Source organism: Gossypium raimondii, chromosome 10 (genome assembly GCF_025698545.1).
Source record: "Gossypium raimondii isolate GPD5lz chromosome 10, ASM2569854v1, whole genome shotgun sequence".
In the NCBI taxonomy this organism is placed as follows: domain Eukaryota; kingdom Viridiplantae; phylum Streptophyta; class Magnoliopsida; order Malvales; family Malvaceae; genus Gossypium; species Gossypium raimondii.
Window position 1 is genome coordinate 28,908,379 of NC_068574.1, and position 25,290 is coordinate 28,933,668.

Consider the following 25,290-nt stretch of genomic DNA (forward strand, 5'->3'; position numbering starts at 1 on the left):
TGCCACTAAGACCAAGTAGAATTCCTACATTTCCTTTAATCCAAAGTTCACTTGTACTATTTTTACAGCATGCATACTTCATCTGGATCACTCACCTTGCCACTGCGCACGTTGTAATCTAGCTATTTGTAGTGAATGGAAGGGAGTGGGTGAGTTCTTGCGAACTCATTGAATATACAAGAAAGAATAACCACATAGAAAAAACATAAGTTAAACAAAATCTTTGGCAAAGTTACAGAACTTGCGAACACAGTTCGTCATACTTACGCAAAGTCTGGTTTGCGAATACTTACTATCAGATAGCTTAAAAATAGTAAAACACGTTATTTTAGAAAACATAAATTTATTTTCCTATTAGATAAGCGAGTCTCCTTATAATGTCTCAGAATGACTCAATGAGTCTCAACATGTCCCATAAATGTAGCATGAAGCTAAACACTCTCCAGCACACCAATATGTCTTAGTGAATGGAGCTTAGCTCGACGTTCCCTTATCTCTCCAACTTATTCCAAGACCTCTCACCCAAATCAAAATCACAATTATATGGCATGTCATTATATCCAACGGTTTTAGAAAAACATATTTCTCAAAACATATACTTAAAACATAGAGCTTGTACATTATGAGGAGCTCGCAGAGTATTGTTTATGTTGAGCTCCCAATAAGGAGTTCGCATGTCAATGTTCATAAAAACACCTATTCATAACTTAAACACAAAATCAGGGTTCTAGAGAAGGCTTATCCTAAGAACTTAGGTTAAAACTAAGGGTGAGCAAAATTCGATTCGATTCGAAAAAATCGAAAAAAATTTTAAATTTTGAATTATTCGAATCAAGTTAATCGAGTTATCGAATCAACTCAAATTTTTTTCGAATTTCGAGTTCGAGTCGAGTTGAATTTTCGAATTCGAATAACTCAAATAATTCGAATAAATCGAATATAAACTATATTTTTTTAATTTTTTAATAGGCTTTTACTTAATTACTTTTAAGTCTTTAACCCAATTGCCAAATTCCCCCAAGCCCGTCTGCCCATGCCCCAAAGATTTATTTTCCCAATTCCCAATTCCCAATTCCTCCCCCCAAATCCCCAGCAAATTCCATCGTCCAAACCCCTATTTATTTTTCTTTTTCTCTCTGTTTCCATTCCATTCAAAGTTCAAACCCTAAAATTTATTTTTCTCAAAAACCCCTAAAATAAACCCTTCTTCCTTCCTTCCTTCTTCTTCTTCTTAAAATAAACATTCAAATCAAAATCCTTACCTCCAAATCGAGTTGTTGTTCCTTCTGATCGAGGCAGTCTGTTCTCTTCTATTGTAAGCTCGAATTTTTTGCATCTTTAAAGTTTGTATTGAAATATATTTGAATTATTGAATGATTTTAGCTCTATTTGTATCTGTTTCGCTCTATTGAATGATTTTCTCTCTATTTTCCTTCTCCACTTACTTGTTTGTTGTTTTAGAACGGGGCACACTGGCACAGCACAATCATCATCGGGCTAATTTTTTAAAATGAAAGAATTTAACTTATTTTATTTGAGACTTTAAGTGCAGCTGCTGGAATCTCTTAGTAAAGCCATTTTTGGCTTTAAAATAATTATAAATGATACCTCCCCACTCAAATGAAACCTTTAGTTACATTGTTAAAATAATTAAAAATGAAACCTTTAATTGCTGTTTGTCTTTTTTTGTTTTGGAAGATGTAAAATTCTTTTTTTATTATTAATAACTAAGCAGGAAGCACAACCTAATATAAATATATAATATTAGTAATAATGTAATATTAATAGAGAAAAATGTTAGCCAATTAATTTCTCAAAGTAATAATGTAATATTAGTAATAATATAATATAAAATGTACTTCTTTTTAAAGGATTTTGCACTTGCTAATACAATTCGATAAAATAACATTAAATGATGAATAAAATATTGGATTATCATATTTAAATTAGAAATAAAATTAAAATATTAAATATTAAATACCGGACCTTATAAATAAAATAACACTCCACCAGACTTTTTTAAATACCATGTTAACTAATTTTAAAGTTTAAACTGTAGTTTAATAGACACTTAAATCTTTTAATAATAAATCTTTTGGCAAGTTAGATATAAAGAAAACTAGACTTCAATTAATTAATTTATGTTGTTGTACTATTATATTAATTTAGGCTTCAATTAACTAACTTTAAAGTTTAAACTATGGTTTAACAGACTTTTTTTGTTTAATTTATGCTATTGTACTATTATATTAATTTAGGTTTCAATTAACTAACTTTAAAGTTTAAACTATAGTTTAATATACTTTTTTTGTTTAATTTACCTTCGTTGTACTTGTACTATTATATTAATTTAGGCTTCAATTAACTAACTTTAAAGTTTAAATGATAACTTAACAGACTTTTTTTGTTTAATTTATGCAATTGTACTATTATATTAATTTAGGCTTCAATTAAATAACTTTAAAGTTTAAAATGTAGTTTAACAAACTTTTTTTGTTTAATTTATCATTGCAGTACTATTATATTAATTAATTTTTAATTTAATCGATTTATTAAGTTTGATTTTAAACCAATTTTTGGTCATGGTTAATGATTGTAACAAATGTTTACTTGTAGATGAGTGATCCAAAGTGAGATGGTTCAACTCAAAGTTCACAAAATTCTTTCGCAAGTAAAGATGATCAAACAACAACCAAGGAAAATGTTCGAAAAAAGATTACCCAAGGGTAGCTTGTTGGAACCATTTCACCAATTTTGTGACTGAAGAGGGGGAGAAGAGAGCAAGGTGCAATGCATGTGATGTTACTTACACAATGGAATCAACTTCGGGTTCTACAACGAATTTGAATAACCATTTGAAAGCATCCTAAAAAGACCTCGAAGTAATACTTCTAATCCGAAGCAATCAGAATTAACATTTGTGAAGGTTAGCCAAGAAACAATGGATTTATCAACTTGGGTGTTCGATAAAGATGCTATTAGAAAAGCATTGGTTCGTATGATAATTATGGATGAACTACCTTTTAAAATTGTAGAGGGAGAGGGTTTCAAATACTTTCTTTCTATAGCATGCCCACGGTTTAGTCTTCCATCTCGTTAGACAATTAGAAGGGATTGTCTTGATTTATTTAACTCCATGAAGAGTGTGATGAAGAATTGTTTTCAAAAAGATATAAGTAGAGTTTGTTTGACGAAAGACACTTGGACTTCATTGCAGAGGATATCTTATATGGTTTTAACAACACATTGGGTGGATGATGAGTGGAGGTTGCAAAAAAGGATTATAAATTTTTGCCCAATATTCGCTCATAGAGGTGAAAGCATAGGTCAAGCCATTGAAAAATGTCTTCGAGATTGAGGGATTGAGAGGGTCTTCACTATTACAGTTGATAATGCATCCGCCAATAGTGTAGCCATTGAATATTTGAGAAAAAAATTGAATCATCGAAATGCTTCTGTTACAAATGGAAAATTTATTCATATAAGATGTGTTGCACACATTCTTAATCTCATTGTGCAATACGGTATTAAGGATGCTTCTATGTCTGTGGATCGAGTTAGAGGTGTTGTGAGGTATATAAGAGCATCACCATCGAGGTTGACAAAATTCAACCAACGAGTAAAAGAAGAAATGATAGATAGTAAGACTCAATTGTGTTTAGATGTGCCTACTAGATGGAACTCAACATATATGATGTTAAAGGTGGCCGAAAAATATGAGCGTGCATTTGAATCATATGTACGTGATGACCATAATTTTTTTCTTGACCTTACTGCTAGAGATGGAGTTCCTACATTTGATGATTGGGAAATTGTTCGAAGAGTTATAAAAGTATTAGAGCCTTTTTATCATCTTACATTGAAGGTGTCTGGATCTTTGCATGTTACCTCTCATTCACTTTTTGAAGTATTGACGGATGTGCATTGTCTTTTTTATGGGTGGTAAGATTGTGGAGATCTAGACATAATTTCTATGACTTCCAAAATGAGAGAGATATATAATAAGTATTGCGGTGAAGGAAACAAGATCAACCTGCTAGTTTACTTGGCGGTCATCTTTGATCCGCGATGTAAATTGAGTTTTTTGGACTTTGGGGTCAACTTGCTTTTTCCTAATGTTGCTAATGACATTATGAAAATGATTGATAAATAATTGCATTGATTGTTCAATGAGTATTCTTCTAATGCCGGGATAATTGAATTGTTTGAAGGTAGATCTAATTCTTCAACAAATCTTTGCAGTTCAATGGAAATAGATCAGTCAGAAATGAAAACGGGCTTGGCCAAACAAAAATACCTTAAGAAGAAGAAACAAGTTGGATTAGAAAGCAAATCTGAGTTGGATAGATATTTGGGTGAGGATGAAGAAGTAAACAATTCAAGTTCATTTGATTTACTATTGTGGTGGAAAATGAACAATCCTAGAATCCCTATTCTTGCACAAATAGCTCGAGATATTCTTGCTATTCCTATCTCAATAGTTGCCTCAGAAAGTGCATTTAGCACAGGTGGACGTGTTCTCGATAGTTTTAGAAGTTCTCTAACTCCTCTCATGGTCGAAGCTTTGGTTTGCACACAAGATTGGCTTCGGAAATCTAATGATGCCATCAATCTTGAAGATTATGTTGATGAACTTCAAACCATGGAAGATGGTAATATATAAATTTTAATTTATAAAATAAGCTTTTGTATTCTTTATATTAGTAAGCATTCCCATAATTTAACTAGCACTTTTTTTTTAAAAATTTGCTAGACTTATCCAAAATACCCGAAGATCAAGAAGGTAACATACTTAGCATTAGTTTATAAAGTTAAATGTTTAATTAATTTATTTTTGCAAAATTTTTTTATTATTTAACTAACTCATTCAATACTTTTACTAGATGTTTCAAGATTATCAACGGTGTTTGAAGCACAAGTAAAAACTTAAACGTTTCTATAATGGTTTTTGAACTGATGTGTTATTGTTGTTGGTTAACTGGACTTTTGTTGTGTTCTTTTGGTGTAGGTTTCTATTGTATTTTGGACTTTTGCTCTTTTTTTTAATTATAATGTTGTTGTTTATTTCAACTCATGCTATTTACTTGGACTTTTACTTATGTTTTTATTATAATCTTGTTGTATTATTTTTGTTGTTTATTTGGAATCATGTTGTTTATTTGGGTTGATGTTGTGATGCTTTTATTTATTCACTTATTTACTTCAATTTTTGTTGTATGATCATGTTTAAAAACTTTAAAGAAAATTATTTTTGAAAAATTACATAAAAATAAACAACACTAATTTTAATTTTTTAAATTTAACTCAAACAAATATATTCGATTCGATTCAATTCGAATTTCATCTCACTCGAGTCGATTTGATAAAACTTCAAATAAAATTAGGATGATAAAATGAAAGTCAAAAACTCGATTAACTCAAAAATTTTCGATTCGATTTGATCAAATGCTCACCCCTAGTTAAAACCCTAAGCTCCTGGTTAACACTACAATTCACATATCCAAGTGGCAATCCTTAAACACTCACCAATTTGCTGAAAACTTTAGAAAAATTTTGTCTTTCCCTTGTCCTTGCTTGTAGATGGTTCTGTCAGTTTCTCAATTCTACAAATATACAAAAGTCACTAATAGACAAAACACATGAAAAATCATACATAATTACAAACGATCCTAGGTTCGCACATACCAATCTTTTGGCGAACCTAGTTTCCTTTGTTTGCGAACCTTTCCTTAATTACTTCTAAACATGACAGGGAAACAAAGTCTTACCTTAGATCCTAAGAGTTAAGTGTTGAGTTCTTAAAACTTGATAACAGAATAGTCGATGATGAATTTGAGAGAGTTTTGTTGCTTAAAAAAATATGAAATTTCTAATGGAGAGGGCTTAATTAATAAGCGCTGAGTGGTCTAATGCTCTTAGAATACCCTAGTTGTAGCAGAAGTAGAAAAGAAGTTACGTGCATGAATGATGTTCTAAAATAAGTTGACTTCCTAATTTTGGTATAGTTATCTTTCAACTACTCCTAGTTTTGACTCTCAGCCCAAAATAACTATCACAGTTTGCCAAGCCCACTGGCGATCCCAATTCACTAGGCCTACTGGCGATCCTTGCTTCGCCAAGCCTACTAGAGAACACCTACTCACCAGACTAACTATCGAACACTAGCTCGCCAATCCTATTGGTGTACACCATTACGCCAGTCTTTTTGGTTTAGACCATCTCGCTAGACCTATTGGCGTATACTAGCTCGCCAAGCCTTCTGGCGAACTCTAACTCGCCAAGCCTACTGGCGAACTCCAGCTCGCCAAGCCTACTGGCGATCACAGTTCACCAAATCTACTTGCGAACCCTAGTTCACCAAAGAAGTTGGCGACTTCTGTTCACCAAGCTCAAACTTCTAGGCCCTATATTGGGATGTTACAGCTATAACATTGTATCTGAGATTTATTTCCTTGTTGACATCTGTCTCTACCTCAGCCTCGAACTCCTCGTCCATGACTTGATGTTTGATACTCTTCACTTGTTTGACCTCTACCATATGATTGATTGCCTTGTCCATGTGTTCCTCATCCACCTCTATTTCTGCCTATGTATCTTTCACAGTATCCTACATGATTGCTTCTACCATGTCCAAAACTATTGCTAGCTTAAGTTTTGTTGAAGGACAACTTGCTTTGCAAGACTTACTCCAAATTTCTAGTATCATAATTTTGCTTCATTTTATGCTCATGAGCTTGGAGAGAACCCACAAGTTCGTCGATAGATATTTGTTATAGACCTTTTGATTCTTCGATGGAAACAAGTACATACTCAATTTTGTGTGTTAATGACTGTAAATTCTTTTCATTTTATTTATCACTGCTTTCACTCGAGTGACATAATCATCAATACTTTTTGAAACTTTCATTTTCAACGTCTCAAATTGGACTCTAAGCGCTTGTAAGCGTATTTTTTTGCCTTTTCGACTCATTAAAGGGGTTTTTGCAAAATTCCCCATGTTTCCTTTGATGTCTTCACATCTAAAATTTTTTCAAAGGTTGATCCGTTAACTCCTTGGAAAATAAAGAACAACACCCTTTTATCTTTTTTATGAACTTTTTTTAATGCTCTTTTCTCCTTGTTTGTAAAAGTCGCTTCTACAATTGTATTTTCGAGCTCGGCATAGCCTTTTTCAACAATATCCCAACAATCTTAAAAGTCGAGCAAAGCTTTCATTTGAATGCTCAATTGCCATATTTTGTCTTTGTTAATTTCAAAATCTGCGGTTGAATCATGTTTGTCATTATGATGTCAACACGAACCTAGCTTTGATACCACTTGTTGGAAGTGTGTGGACAATTAATACCTAAAAATAATTTTATCGTACACAAATATTACACAATACAAATAAAATTTCTTTCTCTCTATATCAATTGTTGCTAGTCTTCTATTAGACACACGCTTGTTATTTTCTTTTACTCTCAACACACACACTAATATTTTTTCACTTATATATATTACACTAACCTAAGGCCTTTGAACTTGAACTTGACAAATAGGTCCACTTTGGTACCAGTACTTTTTTTTATCCACTTTGGTCATTGAACTTTACAATTAGATTCATTTTGGTCCTTAAACTTGGATTTTGTTAAAATGAGATGATGTGATTAGTGTTACTGAAACAAGACTAGATCGGATGAATTGAGAATTTATCGATATAACAGTTCGAACAAAATGATGTGACTAGTGTTACTAGAACAAGACCAAATCAGACAGACCGAAAATTAATCGATATAACAATTTGAAAGAAGGGATTGAACCGATTCACTCAAGAACTACTTGAATTTGATAAAAATAAAAAAATTGGGACAAAAATAGATAGTTGAACAAGTTGAACCAGTTTAATAATTTTTTATAAATTTTTAATTATTTAATTAATTATTGTTGGTTCGACGGTCTGACCTGTTTAACCAATGGTCCAGTTATTAAACCATTAAATTTTCAAGTGATAATGTGGCATAATTTCAGAGTGTCTCATCACCAAACTTTTATATTTTTCAAGTTTTGGAATCAAAATGAACCTAATTGTCAAGTTCAAGTGCCAGAGTGGATAAAAAATTATATAGGTATCAAAGTGAATCAAGTTGTCAAATTCGAGGGTCAAAATTTATATCATCCCTATCATTAAATATATACTAGTACAAGATTACAAAAGATCACATTTAGGATTCCACGATTAGATTAATAAATTAATACATTGATCCCTCCCCAATCCAACTATTGAATTTATCAATTACTTGTTATGCATGTAAATTTTCGAATCGATATGATTTTTATCACATCGATTTGAAATATTGTCTTTGTTAATATATATATATATATATATATATATATATATATATATATATATATATATATATATATATATATAAACCAAATAGTTAAGAAATTATAATTTTACTCAAACTTGACATGTATAAATTGACCAATGTGTATTACGATCGATTGATAAAATATTAATTTTACAAAAGTTACACAAATGTGTAAAAGATGAATTGACTTACACTAGTATAAAAGTAAAGTAAATTTACACAATTCAATAAATTTTCATACAATTAGTTTTAACAATCTATTCATTAAACTGATCAACATAATTGTATATGATAATTTTTAATTGCTTAATATAAAATTGCTTCCTAAACTATACATGTTTTCTATTTTGGTACATAAATTTTTTTGGTCAAAAGAGATATAAATTATTTTTTCGAGATTGGTACTTTGGTCAATCAACTATTAGTGAACTATGTCAATGATAATGTGGCCCATTCACCAAGTGACACATGGTAAAAAATAACAATGCCACATCATTAATTTTATAGAATAATTTTAAAAAATAAATTAAAATTAGAAGAAAATATAAAATTTAAATAAAATAAATTTATTGAATTTTTATTATATAATGTATAATTAGAAAATGAAAATAATTATTTTTAATTTTTCTTTCCGTAAATTTTTTCTATTTCTTTTTTTTTACCCTTTCATTTTTTTCACGTTCTCCTTCCCCCCCTTTTTTTTCTTTCTTTCTTTCCCTCTTCTCTCTTTCCCGTCTTTCTCTCTTTTTCTTTTCTTTTTCTTTCTTCTTCTATCAAAAACCCCATCGCCGCCGCCGCCGCTGTTGACATGAGCCGCCACTCTCGTTGTTCTCAAACTTTCATCCATATCAGGAGAGCTGATCAATTGGAGAAATTTTGAAAGTTAGAGAGATAGGACAGAACTGTACAAGGAGACTTTCTAACATTATTTTGGGGGGCTTTTCCCTTCTTCCTTTCTTGGACTAACGATGGAGGAATGGGAATATGGTGGTGAACTCATGGGGCTGAGCATCAGTGTGGAATGGATGAGTGTTCAACAAAGAAAAATTTTATTTAATAGATTTGGGATAGTTCCTAAAATTTTGCAGAATTGACTAAGTGCTCATAAATAAATTTTCTGATTTTGGGGTTCTGATTGAATATTAAGAAAGTTTAATTTTGAGGTTCTGGGTTGTTTGGATAAATGATGGTGATGAAGCGTTTGGATGAATAAATTTCAAAAGAAGATGGTAATGAGACAGAAGTTTAAGGTGCACTAGAGGAGTATGAATTCCTTACCCAAACCTCAACATAAGATGCTATAGGTTTCATTTTGTTAGATAAATCTTAAAATTATATATGAATTTAATTTAGCGTAGACCAGATCATGGGTCAGGTCATTCAGTCTAGTGACTCGGCCCGAAAGCTCGTTTGAAATGTGAGAAGGTTTGGACAAAAATATAGTCCCGAAAAATAGAATTAGACAAAAAAATAAAGCTCGTTTAAAAAACGGGCCGGGCCTTGGATAAGACATTTTTGGCTTGGGTCCGGCTCGGCCCGGCCTGAATTCACTAAAGGACAAAAAGAATTTGCTCTTTTTTAATTTTTGAATGTTATTTTCTTGTTATTTTCTCCCTATTTTGCTATCATTTTACTATTGTTGCTACTATTTTGTTGTTATCGTTTGGATATTATATAAAACTTATTTTATTGTTAATTTTGTTACTATTTTAAAGGCATTTGTTAATTTTGTTATTATTTTAGAGACATTTGCTTGTTAAGTTACATTTATCTTAGTGTTATTTAAGTCTACATATTTTTTAAAATTTATTTTCAATTTGTTGGGAAATATTTATTTTGTTATTTTTAGTATTTTTGATATATTATATATATTTAAAAATTATATAAAAATAATATAAAAAATTAATACGGGCGGGCCGGGTTAGGCCCAGGTTGTAGCATTTTTATCCAGGTTGAGCTTTGGCAAAATTTTAGGCCCATTTTTTGGGCCGGGCCAGTAAATGGGCCTAAAATTTTAGTTGAACCCGGGCTGGCCCATGAGCACCTCTAATTTAGTGTATAATTATAATATATACATAAATTTTAATTTGATGTAATTATACACGTGAAGTTCTAGTTATGGTTCAAATGTATACTTGAAACTTTAATTTTAATTTAATCATACACATTTAAAAAAATAAATACATCAATTTATTTTTATATTAAATAATATAATTATTTATGTATGCAATATATAAATATAAAATAATGTTATATCAATAATTATATTAATAATTTACAAGAATCGAATTAACCAAAATTTCATGTATAAAATTACACAAAATAAAAAATATGTATACAATTACATATTGAATTATAATTCATGTATAGTTATTGATTTATATCCATTCTCTTTAAGAGTTAGAAAAGAAATATATATGATGATGATATTAGAACATAAATAAATAGAAAAATAAAGGAAAGAAAAAATAGTTTTCTTATTTTCTAATTATATATTATATTATAAAAATTTCATAAATTATTTTTTCTATTTTTCTTATTTTGGAATTATTTCATATGAACAATGATTTAACATTGTTTATGCGATTTTTATTATGTGCCACTTGATGATTGGATCATATCAGCATTAATTATAGTTAATTAGGGTTGATTAATGGATGTATTAATTTGAAAAAGAAAATTAATTTAATACCACTTTTAATAAAAAATTATATACTAAAATAAAAATATAGTATAATTTAATGGCAAATTCTATATAAAAAAATGAGGCAGAAGCTCCTAAAAAACCCTTACAATTCATTATTGAGATTAAACAATGACTTCCATAAAACTAATAATTACTTGAACAATTGCTAAAAACTCATGATGGATTGTTTGTCTCAAGTATAATTATATATATGAGAAATAAGATTGAGGAATCACATTATTTACCAACAACATAACTTATACTAATATTATGGTAAAAATATCACAATCATACCATAAATTAAGCAATATATGTGTGTTTAAAGAAGTTTGTCTTTTTGGGAAGTGTTTGTCTGTGGAGTCACGTTGACCTTCAATTACCAACTCTCAAGCTACTCATTTGAAAGACACAGAGATTTGAGGACTTTATTTAGCAAAACCCCACATGCCTAGTCTCATAATAAATTAACTAGCTAGTACAAATTATAAAATTTAAAATTTAAAAACAAAAATGCATGGCCAAATTTAACCTAAAGATTGTGGTTCATACAATCAGTATTGGGATTTTCAACTACTGATATCATTTTTAAATTTCTCCAAATTTCAATTATAAATTTTTAAATAATTTTATAATTTTTAACATTCTTTTAGGGAGGGTAAATACACTCTCAGCCTCCTTAGATTTGTCTCTATTCATTTTTAATATATAAGATGTGTTTTGTGAATAAAATTGTAGGGTTTAATAGAGGTACAAAATACCTTACAAAATGATATTGATTGTGATATTTAATATCATAAATGGATTTTTATTGGTAACCCAAAATTTTATTAAAAATTAGAGGATTAATGCTAGAAGGTAGCAATACAAGAAAAATGGGTTAGTAGCCAAATTTCACAAAGATATTTCATTTGCTGTGTAATACAATAATATTAATGATAGGTTTGGTTATTGGAATTGAATGGAATTGAATAGAACTCTAATTGTATTCTTGTGTTTGGTTGAATGAAATAGATGTTGTAATAGCATTAGGAAAAATTAAAATGACCAAGTATCCTGCAGAATTTTTTAAGTAGATAATTATTGTTATTGTTATTAAATTTTAATAGGATTATTATTAGAATAATTTAATAATAAATAATAAACAATGTAATCATATTTTAATATAATTATTATTAAATATAATTTAATAAAATAATAAAATATAATTTAATTACATTTTAATCTAATTATTTTATATTAAATTATATTTAAATATTTTAAATATTTTGTTTTTATATTTTCTAAGTCAAAATTTTAAAGGACTAATCTGAAATTAATTTTTTTTGTTATTTATGGTTACATGGAATAGCTGTTTTTTGGTGATACCAAAAAATAACTATTACGGGAAGATAAGTAATAAGGATGTAATGGTCACTCCATTGAATGTGTATTACATTCAACCAAACAAATGAATGGTTCACCGTTCAATAAGGGGGGAATGCTATTTCATTCCCCCAACCAAACATGGTGTAAATTAGACTTGATCATGGGTCGGGCCACCCGGCCAAGCCCAAAGGCTCGCTCGAAATGTGGGAGGGTTTGGGCAAAAATATAGGCCCGAAAAATGGGCTTAGACAAAAAAGACCAGTTTAAAAAATGGGCCGAGCCTCGGGTAAGGCATTTTTGGCCTGGGCCTGGCTCGACCCGTCCCGAATTCACTAAAGGACAAAAAAATCTGCTCTTTTTTTTTGTTTTTGAATGTTATTTTCTTATTGTTTTCTCCCTATTTTGCTACAATTTTACTATTATATTGCTACTGTTTTGTTGTTATTGTTTGGATATTGTATAAAACTTATTTTATTATTAATTTTGTTATTATTTTAAAGGCATTTGCTAATTTTGTTATTATTTTAGAGACATTTACTTGTTAAGTTGCATTTATCTTAGTGTTATTTAAATTTACATATATTTTTTAAAAATTTATTTTTAATTTGTTGGGAAATATTTATTTTGATGTTTTTAGTATATTTGATGTATTATATATGTTTAAAAATTATATAAAAATAATATAAAAATTAATACGAGCGGGCCGGGTTGGGCCCGAGTTTTAGCATTTTTATCCAGGTCGGGCTTGAGCAAAATTTTAGGCCTATTTTTTGGGTCGGGGCTGAGCTCGACCTAGTAAATGGGCCTAAAATTTTAGTTGAACCCAGCCCGGCCCATGAGCACCTCTAGTGTAAAATGTTATTGTGTAAAAGTGGATTTGCAATGGTTTTGTTGTTGTTAAATTTAATTTTTAAGATTCTAATCATAACAATTAGGTTTGTTATTGTGAATTTTTAATTTTATACGTAATGATAAAATAAACTATTGCTAAATATTATAATATTAGTGACGACTTTGAAATGTTGGTACATAATTTAATTTTTTGTCTATTAATTGTAACAACACAATTTGTCGTTGCAAAGTTTTAATAAAATCCATAGCGGAAAATAAATTATTGCTAAACATTAAAATATCAGCAACAACCTTATAATATCATTACGTAATTTAGTTTTATGCTTATTCATCGCATACGATTTGTCAATCACAATTCTTAATAAAATTTGTAACAACAAAGTAAGTTGTTGTTAAACCGAAAATATTAACAACCTTAAAATGTCACTACATAATTTATTTTTATACTTATTAATAAATATGACGCGATTTATCGTTGTGAATTATTAATAAAATTTATAATGAAAAAATGAGTTTTGTTAAACATTAAAATATTATCAGCAACCCTAAAATGTCGTTGTATATTTTAATTTTCTGCTTATTGATCACAACAACACAAGTAGTCATTGTGAATTCTTAATAAAGTTTGCAATGATAAAACAAGTTGTTAAACATTAGAATATTAACAACATTAAATTTACCAACAACAAGCTTGTAAGGATTTAGGGAATACCCAACTATCATTGGATGATACGATTCTAATCAAAATATTGCAAAGGCTTGACATTGTTGGAGACACGGTTCCTTCTGAAGTAGCAGAAGAGATACATGCACTGATGAATGTATCAAATTTTGATGAAGAACATGATGAAGAAATGTGACACCCCTTACCCGATCCGATCACCAGGTTCGAGCTACGGAGTATCACATTCGTTGTTGGAGCAACTACGATCAACTATATGCAAATTTCATAATTCAACATTCAAATATGAGCATTTCATGCATAAAACACGATATACAATCATTCCTGGGTCAAATACGAGCTTATGAAAGCTTAATAATATTTAGGGGTCGAATACGGACTAAACTGTAAAGTTTTCAAAATATCTCATATGGGTGTCGCGACTTTAAAGGCAAGTTTTCAAAATATCTCATATGGGTGTCGCGACTTTAAAGGCAGTAGCCAAGCTTCCCAACCTAAGGATCAAGGTATAAAGTTTTCATAACATAATAGAGTCGACTCATGACCTCAAACAGGGGACACCGAGACGTGATAACTTGATGTTGCGATATTTAGGGTGTGAAGTCACAACTCCACGAATAGTCCACTAAGTTCCCATTTCCCTTGACATCAACTTAGCATGAAACAACAATGTTTGGCTTTAAGAACCCATTCAACATTAATAAACATGATCGATATACAATTGTCAAACCATTGTAATCATTTCCATGCATTACCAAATCCATTTTCATATATTCACAACTTATTTACACAAACTTCACCATTTGCAACATTTAATAAGGTAATCTTAGGTATATGCCATTTGATCAAAATGGAAAGAGTTTTACAAACTTAGTTGAGTCGAAAACGACGGCCAGATGTTGACTTCACTTCCCAGTGCTTCGAGGATCACCTATACCACAACACGGGGTAAACAAACCATAGGTTGAGCAATAAAGCTTAACGGTACTTTAATGATTCAAGATATCATATCATACTCATTAGTTATATGACATTATGCACATATTCTCAATATCTACCAATACACATCTCATAATGCAACTCAATTTATCATATTATATAGATTTGAACCTACTTATAAATATGTCAATTCAAACTACTCAATATGGCATCATATTTAACCAATTCAATTGTTTTTCCCATTAGTTTATCATTAAGCTATTTGGCATTTATTATCAATCATGAATACAACATTTATACATACTTATCATTGATATTACATCATCCAAATTCCATGATCAAACCATATAATTCTCCTTTTTACTTACACCATTCAATCATTTTCTAGAGTCTATTGACTTATTCGCACTCGTTTCGGCCCCCAAAGCTTGTTTTTAATTGATTTGCACAATAGATTATATGTTTTCTCTATCTCAATTCACATATGCACACAAGTGAGTCCATATCATTAAACCATTTCATTCTGATACCATTTACCAACTTTACCATTTATAATCCCTGTTAACATGACTTGGATTCGGACGTATACATGGATCGTCCAACCAACACACCAATTGGCACCAAAGTACATCATCAGATAAATCGAAGTTAGGGAAACTAGCACATATAGCACATATTGGCACATAAAGTGCATCCTGACGCACAAAGCGCATACTGGCACACAAAATGCAATCTAGAGCATGAAGTGCATCTTGGCACATGAGATGCATCCTGACGCATAAGTGACTTACTTGTAAATGATGTCTAGGAACTTAACTTGTAAATGATGGTAGATTGTATAAGGGTTTTCAAAGCTTTTCTCTTTAGCTCTTCAATGGTGGACGATATGAATTTGGAGAAGATGATATCTTCTCCACTAACCGTTGGCTTATACAGTATGGTTTAGTTGTAGTTAAACATAATTTATTAGTTTAATCTTAATTAATTAAACACTAATCTTTAATTAACTTAAACTAATGGCATCCACCATCAAACTCCACTATTATTTATTTAAAATTTATTTATTAACTATTTTAGTCATTTGAATAATTGAAATCTAAGTCCTAAAGCCTCTTCCTAACTAAAAATTTATAGCGATTAAAATTTTACAATTTAGTCCCTATGCCTTAATTAACCACATTTTTTACTAAATTACTTAACCAAATTTTAGTATATTAATATAATAAATCCATAAATATCCCTAGTTAATATTTACGGGCTTAGTTATAGAAATGGGGTTCCAAAATCGCATTTTCTGACACCACTAAAAATTGGATCGTTACAATTCCCCATTAAGAAATTTAGTCCTCAAAATTTACCTAGAAAGAGGTGGGGATATCGGGATTCCATTGCTCCTTTCAGTTCCTAGGTCACCTCTTCAGTGCTATGACTATGCCATAGGACTTTCACCAATGACACACGTTTATTTCTCAACTCTTTCACCTCTCCAGCTAAGATGTCAACTAGTTTTTCTTCATATGACAGATCAGACTCAACTTTCCCTTGCAACGAAAGCCTAGGATCTTTTTCCATGGAGAAACCCTCAGGAATACCTTATCACCTATAACATATTTGATATTCTTCTATTTCAGATTAACATAAGATTTCTGTTTATCTGAGGCCACCTTCAATTTGTCTTTGATCAACTTAACCATATCTTCTACTTCCTGAATCAATTTTAGCCCAATGGTATTTTTCTCACTCAATTCAGACTAAGATAAGTGCGTTCTACACCATCGACCATATAATGCTTCATACGAAGCCATTTGAATGCTCGATTGGAAACTATCATTGTTCACAAATTCAACTAATGGTAAATAACGTTCCTAGCCAGATACAATTACAATAACGCAGACTCGTAGCATATCTTCCAACACTTGAATTACTCGCTCTGATTGACCATCAGACTGAGGATCGATTGAAGAGAGAATTCACACAAAGATCCTTGAAAATGTTGAAGCAAATCGAGTAGAACAAAAAGAATGTATTTAGAGGGAAATTAGACAACAAGTAACAAAAGAAATATGACAAATGTTGATGCATTCCCATATGAGTTTTCCTATATTTCATTCAACAGAGTCACAATCTTCAGTAATATTATTTTTAGTATTATTTACAAATTCATAATAAAATTTTAAAATACAATATTTTATTATAAAAATAATATAATATTGATCAAAATTCTAATCTTTATTGTATAATTTTCCAATTATTGGATAAAGTTTAACTAATGAAAAACTAATTGCATGTACATTGGTTCAAATTTCAAACTTTGATACTGTTTAGATGATGTAAACCTTTATTTTTCTTGCAATTAATTTTTATTAATACGTTGTTTGTTAATGATTTTAGTCTAGTTATGTTTTTATTATGATACAATATATATATATATATATATATGTATATAAGTAAACAATTTTCTGACTTTAAATTTTACAGGTTATTTCAGTTTTAGTTGTGGAATTATTTTATTACAATATTTCTTATAAATTTATTTAATTTATGTAAATTTTAATTTAATTTAATTAAAATAAATAATATTGTTTCTAAATAAATTAAGATTGTCGTTGAAAATTAATATTTCACAGTTATATAAATATCATTACGTAAAAGTATTAATAACTATATTATTATTGCATAAATTATTTGACAACCATGTTTTATGATTGTTAAAATAATTTTTTTACAATTGTTGGAAAAATTACATTTTATGGTAACTTTGAGGCGTATTCTCAATAGGTAAAGGTGGACAGTTGAATCATAATTTTATAGTTTCATATTCTACTCCACGAGACCTTTACAACGGTATATCATATGCTCAAAATGGTTGAGTGATGAATGAGAAATTGATGCTCAAAGTAAGCTACTTGGAAATATCGTTGAGGAAAAATAAAAGGCTTAGATCCTATATTGGTTAAATACCAAGTGTGGGATGTGTTTATATATGTAAACTCTTTTAAAAAATAATTGAATGACTAGGCTTGTAATCTTGCCTTATGCACAGGGGGTGCAGGTCTAAACTTAATAAGCTTGGGGTGCGCCTGCACTACGTGGGTGGCCCAAAATGGGCTTGCAAATAATTTAGTAGTCCAACACAAATTTATTTCCTCAGCTTATTTAATGGCAGATTTTGGGGATATTTTTCCATAATTACAATACTCTCCATGCCTATAAAAAGCCATGATTCTGAAGGGTTTTTCTGCACACTCTCATACTCTCTAACAATTTCTCTTGCCGAAATTCTGTTGTTTTCAAAAATCTCCTTTTTCATCTTTCGTGCTTTCTAAATATTCCAGTGATAGAAAAAGACATTGTTCGTTCGATTGATCATGGTAGAGGTGCTACTACTTCAATCACTGCTGTTGTTGTATCCTGGAAGACTTTCGACCAACGTTGCTCCAAGTGCCGTAGGAGCGGCCCGAATCTGTCTTAAGGAAATTGTGTTTCATGGGCCTCAGTGTTTATTATGGTTTTATTTGATTTTCATATTTGATAAATTAACTATAAATAATTTTGTTCATATTTTATTTTATATGTGTTTATTTTTATTTAATTATTTTGTTCGCCAACGTGTTTTGTCCAACAATGATATATAGCCATTTCGTAATGTCATACACAACCAATTAAAATATCATTACTATTTGACAACCAATAGTATTGTTGTTACGTAAACAATTTGGCAACCATATCTTATGATTGTTAAAACAATTTTTTGGAAATGACATTTAGTCGTAATGTAATACACAACCAACTAAAATGTCGTCACAAAGTAATATTCGCAACCATTATATTATATTTACGTAAAAGATTTAACATCTAAATTTACATTGTTATAAACTCTATTTTGCAACCAATATATTTACGAACTCTATTTTGCAACCAATATATTGTCGTCTAATTTTGTAACTGAATATTGTCGTTAATTTATAAATTTCAGAACCAATTTTATTGTAACTAAAACATTTTTATACAAATAAATTAAGTCGTGACTAAAAAAAGTATATTTAAAAATAAAAAAAAAATCAATGATATAATTAAAAACAACATTTTAATTTTCAAAGTTATTACATATACTTTAAATAATACAGATATACACAATAACTGCACTACGACTTTTTATCTGTAACACCCCAAACCCGGCCTGAACGTTACGGCCGAATCTGACAATGTCACAAGATAGTGTATTTGAAAACAGATGCTCGTGTTGAAAAATCGTAACTTTGCTTAAAACATTTTTCATTTAGATCTCGTCGTTATCTTTTATTAATCCTAGAGATTTTTATTCAATCGTTAGTTTGCAAAATGTTATACGTTGCGGAAGATTTTTAAAACAGTTTGTATTCTTGTGGGTATTTTGCTAAAACACATGCATTTCTTTTAAAAACTTTTGTTTTATCTACCTCTAGCAGATATAAAACATAAAGCAGTATAAAATCCAAATTTTAAGCAAAAACCCATAGCAGCTATTATTACAGAAAAATACCCCAAATAAAGCTTTAAAAAATAAACCTAATTAAATACAAAACAGTAAAAAGGAGTTGTGTGGGCACAGCTGAGTCCTTCGCCGCTCCGATCCGCCTAAGTCTGGGGATTACCTGAACAGATGAATTAGAAGGGTGAGTTTACGAAAACTCAGTGTGTAATCCCTGCATAAACAAGCAGACAGTATGAATCATAATTTAGGCCTAAGCCTATTTCGGCAACAATTTCAGTTTCAGTTTCAATTAGGGCCTTAGCCCATTACAATATAGAAGCAGTCATGCATTTAGGCCTTGGCCCATTACAGTATCAATACTCAGTACAGTAACAGATATGCAGTATCAAATCCTACCCAACCAGCCTCTACACTCCAACTCCGTCCAACCTTACACTCCATGTGGGGATATAATCAACCCACCCATCCCTACACTCTAAGTAGCATCGAATGCGGCACTAGACAGTAGTTTGCAGCTGAGCTGCTAGTAATTCAGGCTCGAGGCCTTTCAGTACACTTCCTCCGAACAATATAACCCCACCCTAATGCAATGCAATATACATATATAACATGCTAAAACATAATATCACGCATAAAATCAGGGCATACAGTATCAAACCAGTGAGACATTATCATGCTTAATAACATGCATAATCGTATCAGTCATACAATCACTTCAGTCAATTAGGAGTCTAGGTAAGCTTACCAACCCTACAGTAGGTCCATAGTCGACTCGGGTGACCGTGCAACATTAGCAGTCAAACAGAGAAAATGGGCCCACGGCCTATGTTGCATGCCCATGTGGGCCCACACGGCCCAAAATGACCTTGGTCGTGTGGATCTCACGGCTTGACCCAATATTCCCATACGTCTGTGTGGGGCCCACCCGCTCGTGCAGCTCACACGGCCCAATTCGGCCCAGCCCAAAAATTGAACATGGCCAGCCTTGTCGATCTCACGCCCATGTTCAATCACACGACCTACCACACGAGCGGTCCTATGCTTGTGTGGCGTTGTCAGTCCCATTTTTTAGTTTTTTCACCGACTAGCATTTTCAGTGATATGATTACACACCTGGTCTGTTTCTAACGTAAAAACACTTCCGAGATCCCCAGTACCTATGGTCAACAACCAAACCCCATAATCAGTCCTAATTCCTAGTTAACTCGAAACCAAAATATTAAAAATGATTCGTTCAATCTATGTGTTACTTACCTTCAAAACTGAGCAACCCCCACCTACGAATCCGTACGAGATAGGTCACCACTCCCACAATTCGCTGCTGAAAAATCTGAAAGACCCAATAAGACAACAATTCACATCTTCAAAGCTTAAAAGAATAGAAAAGCTTCCCCTAATTCACCAAACACAATCACCATACCTACTAAACGAGTAACGGTAGAACCACACAGCTCTAATGCTAACCGAATCGTTCTAGTCCTTAACCTTCATCAATGAAATAGTCGACCTATCACCAAAAATCCATAAACCAAATAACACCACAGTTACAAAACTTACCACAAACGCGCAAAGGCAAAATGGAGATGACAAATTGCGGCAACAATGATTTGAGAAGGAAATGGACTCCTAGAAAAACCAATGCAATGAGAGAAGGAAATTTTTAGTAGTAGTCAACAACAAACAAAAAGAGGAGAAAAGAAAGGCCAATGGCACAATTCGCAGAAAGAATAATAGCCAGGAAGAAAAAACTAGAGGAGGAAAAACAGTCGGCTGCAAGGGAGAGAAAAGAATCGACAAAAAAAATGAAGGGGAATGATGAAAAGAGGGAGAAGATTCAGCCAAGGGAGGAAGGGAGACGTTCGCTCACCTTTTTCTCTGAAAAGTAAAAATTTAGGAAGCACAGAATTCCACTCAATCACCACTACCCCCTAAATCCTTTAATTAACTCCCCCTATCCCTAATTTTACTCCCCAACCGTCTACTACAATCCCTTCAACCACCAAATTCAAACCCTACTCAAACTTTTCAAAATTTCGGTCAAACTACAACACCATCATGGCACAAGTAGTAAAAATAAATCCCATGTTTGCGCAAGGACTTGAACTCCAAACCTCTTGATCAATTGCACTCCACTTAACTACCAAACCAGCAGGTCCATTTTAACATATTTTACCAATATTTATTTATAAGCCTACTGACTAGAGATAGAGGTTTATTCATTTAAAAACCAAAATTTGCCCAAGCTAAGGCTTGAACTTGGGACCTCCCAAACACTCCCAGAACACATAACTACTAGAGCTGATAGATATTTGTGTCACAAACATACGAAAATAAATATATAAGGGATTTTTGGGGTGTTACAACTCTACCCACCTAAAAGAAAATTTTGGCTTCGAAATTTTACCTGATCAGAACAGATGAGGATACTGCTATCGCATCACACCCTCAAGCTCCCACGTGGCCTCTTAAGAGCTATGATTTCGCCAAAAAACCTTAACCAGTGGAATGGATTTTCTTTTTAGAACCTTTACATCACGCTTTAAAATCTGAACTGGCTTCTCCTCAAAGGTCAGATCTGGCCTAACCTCGATCTCCTCAACATTAACAATATGCGTGGGATAAGAGCGGTAGTGCCTCAACATATAGATGTGGAACATGTCATGAATCCGATCTAACTTTGGAGGTAACTCCAACTGATAGGCAACCAGTCCCACACGTTTCAGTATACGGTAAGACCCAATAAACCTAGGGCTCAACTTGCCCTTACGACCAAACCTCAATATTCTTCCATGGCGACACCTTGAGAAAAATAAAATCTCCCACAGAATACTTAATCTCTCGACGCTTTAGGTCGGCTTAGAACTTCTGCCTATCAGATGCCACTTTAAGTCAGTCTTGAATTAGTCTAACTTTATCCTTGGTATCAGAAACTAGTTCAGGGCCTAGAACACGCCGCTCGCCCAACTTAATCCAACATAAAGGTGTGCGACACCTACGACCATATAATGCCTCGTAGGGTGCCATCTGAATGCTAGACTGATAATTGTTGTTATAAACGAATTCTGCTAGCAGCAAGTAATCCTCCTAACTGCCTCGGGAGTCAATCACACAACTTCTCAACATATCCTCTAGTGTCTGAATCACCTTTTCTAACTGACCGTCAGTCTGATGATGGAACGCAGTATTGATGTCCAATCTTGTACCCAAAACTTCATGTAGCTTCTTCTAGAATCGAGGCGTGAAGCGAGGATCCCTATCAGATATTATCAAAATTGGTACCCCATGCAGTCTCACTATTTCAGACACATAAAGTTTAGTTAGCTGCTACAGAGAGTAGTTGGTACGAACTGGTATGAAGTGGGCGGACTTGATCAATCTATCCACGATAACCCATACAGAATCATTTTTAGTAGATGTGAGGGGTAACCCACTAACGAAGTCCATAGTCACTCTCTCCCACTTCCAAAGCGGAATTTTGACTGGCTGCAAAAAACCCGAAGGTAACTGATGCTCAGCCTTAACTTGATGGCAAGTCAGACACTTAGCCACAAATTCGGTAACTTCTCGCTTAAGACCTAACCACCAATATAACTAACGAAGGTCACGGTACATCTTATTTTCTCTAGAATACATAGCATAGGGGCTACTATGCGCCTCTCGTAGTATAGACAACCTTAACTCAGTATCTTTCGGTACACAGGTTCTCCCACAGAAACAGAGCACCCCTTTGCTATTCAATCCAAAATCCTCGGTATTCCCACTCTCAACCTATCAGAAACGAAGACTTAACAACTCATCCTTTATCTGTTTACCCTTAATCTGCTCTATCCACGTCGGTTTAACTTGAAGTTCGGACAACAGACTACCATCATCAAATAAACTGAGGCGAGCAAATATCGCCCTCAGGTTAGTCATAGCTCTATGGCTCAGTGCGTCGGCCACCATATTTGCCTTACTAGGGTGGTATTTAATAGTACAATCGTAGTCCTTAAGCAGCTCAATCCATCTACGCTGCCTAAGATTCAACTCCTTCTAAGTGAGAAGGTACTTGAGGCTCTTGTAATCGGTGTAAATGATACACTTCTTACCATACAAAAAATGCCTCCAGATTTTCAGTGCGAATACCACTGCGGCCAACTCATAGTCATGTGTTAGATAATTCGCCTCATTAGTCTTAAGCTGACGAAACGCATACGCTACCACCTTACCCTCTTGCATCAATACACATCCCAAACCGACATGTGATACATCGCTGTACACAGTAAACTCCTTTCCAGACTCTAGCTGTATTAGAATAAGAGCCTCTGTCAGTACAGTCTTGAGCTTCTCAAAGCTCTCTTATGAAGCATCAGTCCAGTTAAACGGCACATCCTTACGTAGTAACTTAGTTAAGGGTATAGCAATTAGAGAAAACCCTTCCACAAATAGTTGATAATACCCTGCCAGTCCTAGAAAACTACGGATCTTAGATACATTCTTAGGCTACTTCCAATCCAAAATAGCCACAATCTTTCGAGGATCGACTCTAATCCCCGCAGCAGAGACTACATGTCCCAAAAACATTACTTTATATAACCAGAACTCACATTTACTAAACTTGACGTACAATTGTTTCTCTCGCAGAATCTGTAGAACCACCTGAGGTGTTCATCATGTTCATCCTCAGTTTTCGAATACACTAGTATATCATCAGTAAATACCACTACGAACCGATCTAGAAAGGGTGGAACACTCGGTTCATCAGATCCACAAAAGCTATTTGTGCATTCATCGGCCCAAATGGCATTATTAAGAACTTGTAATATCCGTATCGAACCCTAAATGCTTTTTTGAATACATCATTCTACTTAACCCTCAACTGATGATACCCTGATCGGAGATCAATCTTGGAGAAAATCAAAGCCCCTTGGAACTGGTCAAACAGATCATCTATCCTCGGTAGGGGATACTTATTCTTGATGGTCAGCTTGTTCAGTTGACGGTAGTCAATACAGATATGCATGGATCCATAATTCTTTTTCACAAATAGTACTGGTGCTCCTCACAGAGACATACTAGGACAGATGAACCCATGATCTAGTAACTCTTGAATCTGGGCCTTAAGCTCCACAAGCTCTTTCGGTGCCATTCTATAAGGGGTGATGGACACCGGAGCTGTACCAGGAAGGAGCTCAATCTCAAATTCTACTTCACGATTCGGAGGTAACCTAGGTAGCTCTTCAGGAAAAACATCTGAAAACTTCTTAACTGTCCTAATATCCTTAACTGAAGAATCCCCTGAATTTGAAACACTGATGTAAGCCAGATACGCCTCACATACCTTACGAACCAACTTTTCAACCCTCAATGCAGAAATCACATTTAATAAGTAGTTCCGATGCTCCCCAATTACGACTACCTCGCTTTCTTCTGCAGTTTTTAGTACAACCCTTTTCGTGGCACAATCTAAGCTCACTCAGTGTTTAACCAACCAGTTTATTCCTAGTATCAGATTAAATTATCTAAAAGGCAGTTCCATCAGATCAGCCAAAAAGATAGCTCATTGAACCTCTAGAGGAACATCTCTAAAAGTTTGTTAACCCTTATTGACTACCCCAACAGACTTAGTACAGTAGCCTCACTCATAGTGCTCTCAACCAGGATACCCAAGTTCTCAGACATAGTATAAGCTATGTAAGAGTGAGTGGATCCTATATCTATCAGTGCAGTATAAGGTACATTATAATAAAGAACGTACCCGTAATGACGTCTAGAGCATCACCATCCTCTCAGTGACACGCAGCATAAACTAGAGCCGGCTACCTCACCTCAGTATGTCCAGTACCTCTGCCCGGTGCTCTCTGACCACTGCCCAAACCATTACCACCTCTGGCTTGACCTCGGCCTCTCAGTGGCTGATGAACTACTATTGGTGGTTATGCAATATTATTACCGAGAACTT

At 32.7% G+C, this 25,290-nt stretch overlaps 1 long non-coding RNA gene across 1 annotated transcript; it reads right to left on the minus strand.

Moving 5' to 3' along the window:
* Positions 1-19,373: 19,373 nt before the first annotated feature.
* LOC128033798 (uncharacterized) lies at positions 19,374-21,315 on the minus strand. The gene is made up of 4 exons (XR_008189870.1): positions 20,770-21,315; positions 20,604-20,679; positions 20,095-20,506; positions 19,374-19,509 (listed from the first exon to the last, which is right to left on the minus strand). It is a non-coding gene; the product is annotated as an uncharacterized LOC128033798 (long non-coding RNA).
* Positions 21,316-25,290: the final 3,975 nt, after the last annotated feature.